Genomic DNA, 9,115 nt, shown 5'->3' with positions numbered 1-9,115 from the left:
TATAATGTAAAGGAAACAGCCTATTGATATAAAGCATCACAATATATTATTTTTTAATTAAAAAATATAATAAAATATTCAAATACAAAATGTTTTACACCGCTAAAGAATACGTATCAATTCATTTTTAGCGCTAGCTACTCATAACGCTGATTAGTGATTATCAAATATAATAAAATAACAAAGACTTCACACAAACTGTGAAGTGTTTAAAAATAAATGCACATTCATTCCCGAACTAATACTTACTAGTGATTTATTGGTTTTATGATTTTTATGGCCTAGCCGATAAAGGCAGTGCAGTGGCGTGCATATTTTCGAGTAAATTCAAATAAATAAAATGCACGCATATACATTCCCACCGCTTATTACAATTTGGTATTATTGTAGGAATCGAGACAATCCAATAACAGTGCAGAGGCGTGCGTAAAAAATTCATATAACAAAATCTATGAGCAATAGGATTGTAAAACAAACATCTACATTCCACAAAAATATTTGAATCAACACTCAATCTTATGGATAATACCTTTAGATAACTGGCTAGGCACGAAATAATTATTATCACACTAAAGCTGAAATTATTTGAAATAGTTTATAAAACTATGAATGTAAAATGAACTACCAACTAATACACTTTTTTTAAAATTATACGAAGAAAACCAATTACCAATATGTAGATGTAGAGGTACTTTACACTCTTTGGACATGTAAATAGTTTCTTTTCGAAGTTTATGTGAGGAACACACTTTACACTTTCTTCTTAAACGTTTATTAGTTGCGGAAATCTCCGGAAATATTTGATTGTGATTGAAAATTACACTAAAATCTCCGATATCTTCAGTCACTGGGAATATCTGACATACAATCCGCATAGTTTTCCTCTGTTTAAAAACGAATGGTCCTCCATTTTTAAAAGTTTTTTTGGAGATAAAACTAATAAAAAATATATATCCTAGCTAAAATATACTTAGATTAATTATTTTTTCAATGAAATTAGTGCAATATAAATAATAATAGCTATTATTTATGCAGTTACACAAGCAATAATCTCCCGAAAAAAGCGAACGAAAATGACAACGCGATACAAGTTTACATTTATAACTGTTCTCATTTTCAAGTTAAGATTTCTATCATGGATGATGAAGCATGGTGGATGTTTCATGGGTAGTAAACCATTAATGACAAATTATCAAATAGGATGCAATTTCATAGCTAAAAATCGCGTTCATTTAAAAAAAAAAAGAATGCAGGTTCATAAATGGGTGACTACCACTGAAAAGGGTCGACAATTAAATTTCGAAGTTGAAGTGACGACACTGGAATATAACATTGAGTGTTTATTACCTTTTTTGTTTACGCCTCGTGATTCACCCTAGAAATGGGCTTGTAACTAATAAAAAAAATGGTATAGGTACAAAAAAATACTGAATGGTATTACGTCCGCCATCTCTGTAAAAACCCCGAAATATTTTTTTTCCATCATGCTTTTACTTCTTGCACATGTCATTCAACCATCTGTCGATAGATCTTGCAACCAAATATTAAATTTCATATTTATTTTTCACAGTAAAGATATGCCTATGTGAGGACGCCACGTAGGCGTCACCGGATCGTAACGTTCGGCTTGCAATGGACGCCAATGTGGCGTGACCGGACCGTAAAGTGTTAATGTACCTCAGCATCCATGCAACATTTTTTGTTGAAAAAAACATCTGGTGTCGCATACAACAAATTTAGAAGCATGTAGCATGAATGTCGCATGTGTGTAGTTCAAAAAGTGACCGTTGCATACCGCAGAGCCTATACTATTTTACAGTGTGCCTGTCACCTTTTAAGCTAGTAGATACGATTGCCATCGGTGTCAGATCACAAGAGAGAAAAATTGTTAAATGCCGGCGATTATAATGAAATAACATTTCAGGCTACAAAATATCTTTCCAATAATAGGAAACTGTGCATGTAATTGATAACTAATGTACCCAATATTTCCGCCTTCTTATTTTTTTAAACGTCAATAGAAAATTACTGTTTCTTTGTTGGATCTACAATGACGTTAATCCGTTTTGACAGATGCGTCATTGTCGCAGATGTGTACATAGGAGAGACTTGCAACATTACTGGCAGTTATGATTTATGGCTATGTTATGCAATAGTATTATTTTCCTTAACAAATATGGTATCTCTTAAAACATTTCATAATAATTGTGTTTATACAATACATGTCAGTGTTTACATACATATTTAAAATATTTAATGATTACTTATGTTTTTGAATTTCTCTCTAACTATTTTTGCCATAATATGTAGAAATTTATATGTGATACATATAATATGGCCTAACATTCTGTGCAATTTTCTATTTTTTCTATAGTTATCCATCCCATATAATATTTATTATTACATATTATGGTATGTATATATTGTGAGAAAATAGGTTGATGTAATTCTATATGCAAAAGGAATATGGAGATAGTTTTAAAATCTCTAGTTTTCAGTTGAGTCATTTCAGTTTTGGACAACTTTGTGTGTGAATTTAAACAATATGGTATTCGCCACATATAAAAATTGTTTTGTTGGCTGGCGAATTATATCAATATTATTGTGTCATAAAATAATTTTAATATTCGGTGAATGAATACTAAATGATATTATAAATTATAATCATGACATCTAAATGATATTATAAATTATAATCACAACCGATCACCAAGGAAAAACTTCAAAAGATTTTAATGTGGATTTCTATGTTTCTATGCAAAAAAATGTCAGCAGCTTGAATCAACATGTCCCCTTTCTCCTTATTTAACTCACGTTTAATTTTTTTTCTGACATATCTCCCTTTTCCTTTCGCACAAACAATTATTTCATCTATAAATAAAAGGTGCTCGTCTATAGAAAATAAAACACTTTTGATACATATAGCTTATTATGTATTAATAATATTTTGTATATAGGTATATAGTATGTATATTTATATACATTTCCTTTTTAGTTATGTTACTTTCTAAGGAACAAACTTTCTAGTTTCTATAATTATTCTGTATTTTCTGTAAGATTGCGTAATATTGTATTGTTTCATGCCGGCATTGACTTATAAAACGTGGACAACTCATTACATATCTCAATATTTAAGGCCGAATGCATAGAATGTCAAAATTTTGTTATATCGAAATAACATCGAATGCCATGCAAAAATCTTAATTAGCAATACAACGCTTCATTTTGCACTCAAAATTGTTGCCATTTTTTAAATTACAATTGACAATGATGGCTGCGCGGTTTAAGCGTCAGCCTATAACGTCCTGGGTCCCAGGTTCGAATCCTGGGTCTGGCAAATACACATATTGTTTTTCAATTTGTGTTTGAGTCTGAGCATGGACCTCGTAGGTTGAGCAAGTGGCTATCATACATTTCTCGTAAAAAACAGAAATCTCTTAATATAAACCTCCATTCTGTGAAGGTCCATATTATGATCTTATTAGGATCGGACATGGTCAAAAAAAAAAAAAATATAAAATTATGAAAACTGCACAATATAAATTGAACAATTATTATTTATACTTAGTTAATATTATATACTTTAAATAATTTAATGGCTGATTTATCAGTGTTTAATTGAATACGTTGATACAGTATACCTACAGTGTCTTCTCATTCATATATTGTTTTATTGACATGGCATTGAAATTCTTATATTATTAAGATGGTGTCTGTTTACATAGTAGATGTCAACTGTGAGAATAATATGATAAGACGTATTTAATACTTCTACTGTTTCTTGTTTGCATATATAATCAATACTTAAAATTATTTTCTTTTATCGGAAACAAGTATTAAAAACGGTTGAATTAATTTCTTGTTAAATTACGATAGTTGTCAGACTCGCAGGTTATTCATCGCTTGCGCATACCATTGTATACAACTTACGTCGACAGAGTTGTTCTCGATTGAACATTAATTGATATTTTATGCATCTCGGACTAAGTGGACGAGTTAATAGAAGAGAATAGCAAGCCATTGCTTTCTCTTTTATCGATAATTTGCCGTCATTACTCCGTGGCCAAACTGTAAAAGAATGGATGAAAATTTGCAATGTGTGCTCTGTGTTATTAAAGATGACGGCTCTGAACGGAATCGTTTAGTATTAGCAGTGCCACAAATGTTAAATGTAAGTCAATGCTTGTTTTTGTAAAAGCTCTTATCAAACTTTCTTACAATTGGATGGCGTTATGTGTTAATCACAGAACAGATAATAAATAGAATTCCGTTAGGCTATATATTAATACAGTAAAATTTACTAATGCAGTAAATTGTGATGCAGGGTTTTGAATGTGTGAGTGTCCTACGAAAATGAACCACACATTATAGACATGCAATAGTGTGTGTAATACACCAATATTAAATGAGCGTTAATGCATAAACCGAGAGCAGTTGTCAGTATTCGATGTATTCTTGGCACGTGTTTAAATTTATCCTGTATTATTCCTTACTGAAGATCAGTTGCCTGCTTCACTTTACCCATTAGGTATTTCAGTTCCCATTATTTCTGAGTTCCCTGGTGTCAATGTTCTGTTAGAAAACAGCTTTTTCTCTAAAGTTAGAAGCAAATTGAACCCTCAATGGGGTCTTCAATCCATGTTAACTTCTCCATACAAAGTTCTTTAAATAGTTGGTATGGCGAAAGGTGTTGATCGGTGATTGCCCGTTCGACAGACAGAGGGAGGGAAGTGAAGTCATAACCGATCTCGACTCCATGCGTACTGCCTGTGATAAGGGAAGAACAGTATGGTGCGTTGAAATTTTGTTGAAAATTATTTCACTAAAGCAATCTATCACTGTAGCTGAGTATCAGCGTATTGAATTACAATTTCTTGGGTATTATATTGAAATACAAAAAAAAAAAAAAAAATTGGGGATTGATTGTAAAGTCCCAGGGCAAATCTCTGATCTAATTAATAAAACGAAATAGGATTCTTTTAAAATTATATATATATTTGCGTGAATACAATAACTTTCCATTTGGTTATCAAAATAAAGTTTTCATTCTATTGGATTCTGACTCGTGTCTGTGTCGTTTTGGATAATTTTTGATGAAATAAGCTAGCAATAGCCTTAATAATATATAGCGTTATCCAATTATAAAGGTGATTTGATATTATTGAACTTCTTGTTAATTTACTATTTGAACAAAATTTTTTAATTAAATTATTTTTTATTCAAGACTGAATAATACAAAAGATTTAAGAATGTAACATTCTTCATTGAAAATATAAAATCTGCAAAAGCTCCAGAAACATCCCGATTAGAAAAACAACTATCGCAAAAGCACTCTCCCGGCATGAAATAGATGTGCGTTTTTTTTCTAATAAGTATATATCTGCGGCTTTTGTCAATTATGCATTTTGAACAAAAATTGTTTGATTGTACAAAGTATTTTATAAAAAAAACATAACATTATTTTCATTGAAGCATTGAAGTAAATATTGAGGATGATAAACAAAATGGGTGTAAGAGACATTTTGGAAACATTTTGGTTTGATTGTGTCAAAATGTCATCTGTTATTCTGTGATGAAATTACAGGTATTTTTTTGGTAGAGCATTTAGTGAACATTATAATATGACAAAGTTAATAAAATTCTTCTCTCATAATGTTTCAATTAATTGTCTTTTATCCCCTTTTGAGTTAAGTTTCGATTTGAAACAGATTAAGTGCCAGTAATGTCATTTGCTAATGACACTAAGCTCTTTTTAAAATAAGCTGTAACAGACTTTTTTGAATAGGTAGTATGCATTATATTTTTTTCTGGTACTTAGCACGTTATCCAATACTTTACTTGAATTTTTGTTTTAGAAATAACATGTGATTGTTTATGATGTGTTGAGAATGACAGTTCTTTGTTAGTGATAATTATGTTAATTTACTAAAAACATTCCTTTATGTTGACTATGTTCTGTTATTATTTATTACTGACAATCAATTTTTAAAAATAAATGTGTCGTGCTATGTTTTATAATACAGTTATAACTTGTAACAGAATCAACCATTCATGGTGCTATGTGACATTTTTCCCTCATGAGACAAATTCGAGAGACAAAACGAATATCTTTTAAATATCGTCATACCCGAATTTCAGGTTTTATACAATCTGAAATTTCAGGTTATATACAACCATACATACCTGAATTTTAGGTTATATACGACATGAAATTTCACATTATATACGGTCATCCTCGAATTTCAGGTTATATACGACTCGAATTTCACTTCTGTGACTGGGAAAAAACATAATTTCTCATGTGGAGTCTGATCCTATGAGGCCTAATCCTTATGAAAGTAGTCTCCTTACATTGCACACTTCTCCAGTGGTCCTGCCATTGTTGGGAGCATTTGTGGAACAACTCTTTGAGAATGGAGTAGGGCTAGGCCTCGCGTTCCACATAATGTCTTCTCGTGACTGAAATCGGGTCCCTTTTGAGTTATCGAGGTTATTTATTTATATGCACGCACATATATACATTCGGTAATATGACAAAATAAGTTTTTCCATAATTAATTTATTAAGAATATTATTAGTAATGAAGTAATAAATTTATTTTATTTATAAAAGACATTGTTGGAAAGCAATAATTCTGTGAATTATGTAAAGACTTTTTCAATGATAAACTCTACTGAATCGTAGTATTCAAAAATGACAATATTTTCAAATATTGTGTGAAAATGAAGTTTAATTATAACAGTTTTTTTCATCACAGCTAATCTGTTACTCGGCTATCGTGACACTACCCCGGTAAGGGGTTGTTCATAAATGAAATCACACGATTGTCAGTATTTTTTGACCTCACGCTCTATTGTCATAAAATATTTTCCTGCTCTGTGCTTAAATTCCGTAAAATTCATTGAGAATGATTAAGTAATTTAATTCTATTGTTAGTTTGTCATGTCACACTTTATGCAACACCTAATAACCCCTTCGTCATCACATTACATCAGATCCCCCCCCTAGGATGTAATGTCTTGTGTGATTTGAATTTTTGAATTTATATCGAAAACCCCTAAATTGTAAGTACATACTGTACATATTTTTTTATTGACCACATTTGCTATATATTGTCTTGTAGGTATGTAACAATATTAATTATATTGGGAGGGGGGGATCATCAAGTTTAAAGTGAGTAAAAGGTCATGGAAATAAGTGAAGATAAAAATTAAATTCTATTGTTTTTTTTGTAATCCTATTCCACTACGGGTTACGAATGAAAGAAATACTAAATTGCAGGAGTTTTCAAACATAATGCAATTTATTTATTACATTATTATTTCTTTATTTTAATTGTTTGTTAACATTTATAGCTGACAAGAGAACTGACATATTCGTGTTTTCATTCTAACTTGTTACCATTAATTGAGGAGCTGAGGATTCAAATGATCTAAGTGCATAGTGATAATAAAGTAAATCAACTTCAAATTTAAATATGCGAATGTAAATTCAACATTATGTAAATGAGGTCTTGTTCTCATAACGATTCATTGGTTGATGAATTATTAATATTTCAAGATAATTTGTGTTCTTAGCATTTGAAGGTAAAACATTCAAATTATATGAGTATCAACGTTGCCATGAAAATAATATCAAATTTTATTCTTATTATTATTAAAATGCATATAATTTTTAATACAAAGTAACCACCTACATGTTATGTGTGAACATGTTGTGAAAACTGCTACTATGTCAATGTACTTCTTTAATCCTGAGCACCTCAATTCTTATAAGAAAGTTAAATAGAGTACTGTGATGTTTGTAAATAGAAGAATTGATTTAAAAAATATATATTATTAATTTATTAAATTCTAGAATTTTAAATAGGTACACCAGCAGATTCATTTCAACGTAACACTTGGCCCCGAAAAAAATTAAAATTGTGATTAATATCGTCTCTGTTCTGGCAAAACACACTAACTGGAGAATACTAGTTTTGAGTAATTTGACTATGAAGTTGTTAAAATGTTTGAAATAGTCTATCATGTGAGTGTATTAAGTAATCGTAAAAAGGATGACTTTAAAATAAAGACTGTTTATTTATTAAGAAGGTTTCCAGACGGTAATGTTTGAAATAAGGAACATTTTGGTATAACTAACTCAATATGTAATTTTTTCGAATAAGTGTCTTCTGCCAGAACAGTGGACGATATATTTCAAGTGTAAAGTATCTCGGTGTTTTGAAACGTCAAAAATATTTTTTTTCGGCTGCGTTAATTAGATGAGTCCGTGAGCTATTATTATTTCCATAAAGGTTGCAATATGGGTTAAAAACAATAACCCACACAGAATACATGTTGTTATTTTGGATCCTAAAAAATAATGAAAAGGTGTTATGGTGTTATGTGGTTGGAATAGATGTGTTGTGTAATACTAAAATCTGTTTGATTGTCCACTCTGGTTGCTTGCAAAATAATATGAATTCTTTGTTTGTATACCAAAGTTTATTATTAAATTCACTGGTTTTATGTCATGTGCACAATCTATGAATGAATTTTTTCAGAGCATTCCTTTGAATTGATTTATATAGAAAAATATTATGATATTATTTTCTATGTTGAAATAAAATGAAGTGAAAATAAAAAGGTTTTTGTTTTATATTTAGAACTGTCCGTTTCAAATATTTACAACTATCCATCTTATTATGTGTATGAGGCAGGGGCGGCTCTACCTTAAGGGTTCGTAAGGATTATCCCCACATCGTAATTATGTCAACAATAAACGTCTGATATTTTTATCATTGTCATAATATACCTACTTAATTACATGATTAATGAACTATTTTATTTATTTTTTCCATCAAGCCCATCGCAATGTTATAGAGATAATTATTATTGTACAAATAAATAAAGCAATGATTGTAAATTATGTAATAACATAATGGTGATTACGCAGTATTAAAGCAATTAATAACATTAAATACGCCCTATTTCACTGTGACACCTATATATACAAATTAACAAAGCTATGACACCTATTTTTCGCTGACCAGGGTCTCATCTCGTCGCTGCGGTACAAATATCATTCTACAAAGTATGTGAATGCATTAGCGTTAGTATACGCATACTGGGGA

Source organism: Rhyacophila brunnea, unplaced genomic scaffold (genome assembly GCF_057557595.1).
Source record: "Rhyacophila brunnea isolate RB1 unplaced genomic scaffold, BYU_Rbru_1.0 scaffold_17, whole genome shotgun sequence".
NCBI classification, from domain to species: Eukaryota; Metazoa; Arthropoda; class Insecta; order Trichoptera; family Rhyacophilidae; genus Rhyacophila; species Rhyacophila brunnea.
This window is presented reverse-complemented; position numbering follows the sequence as displayed.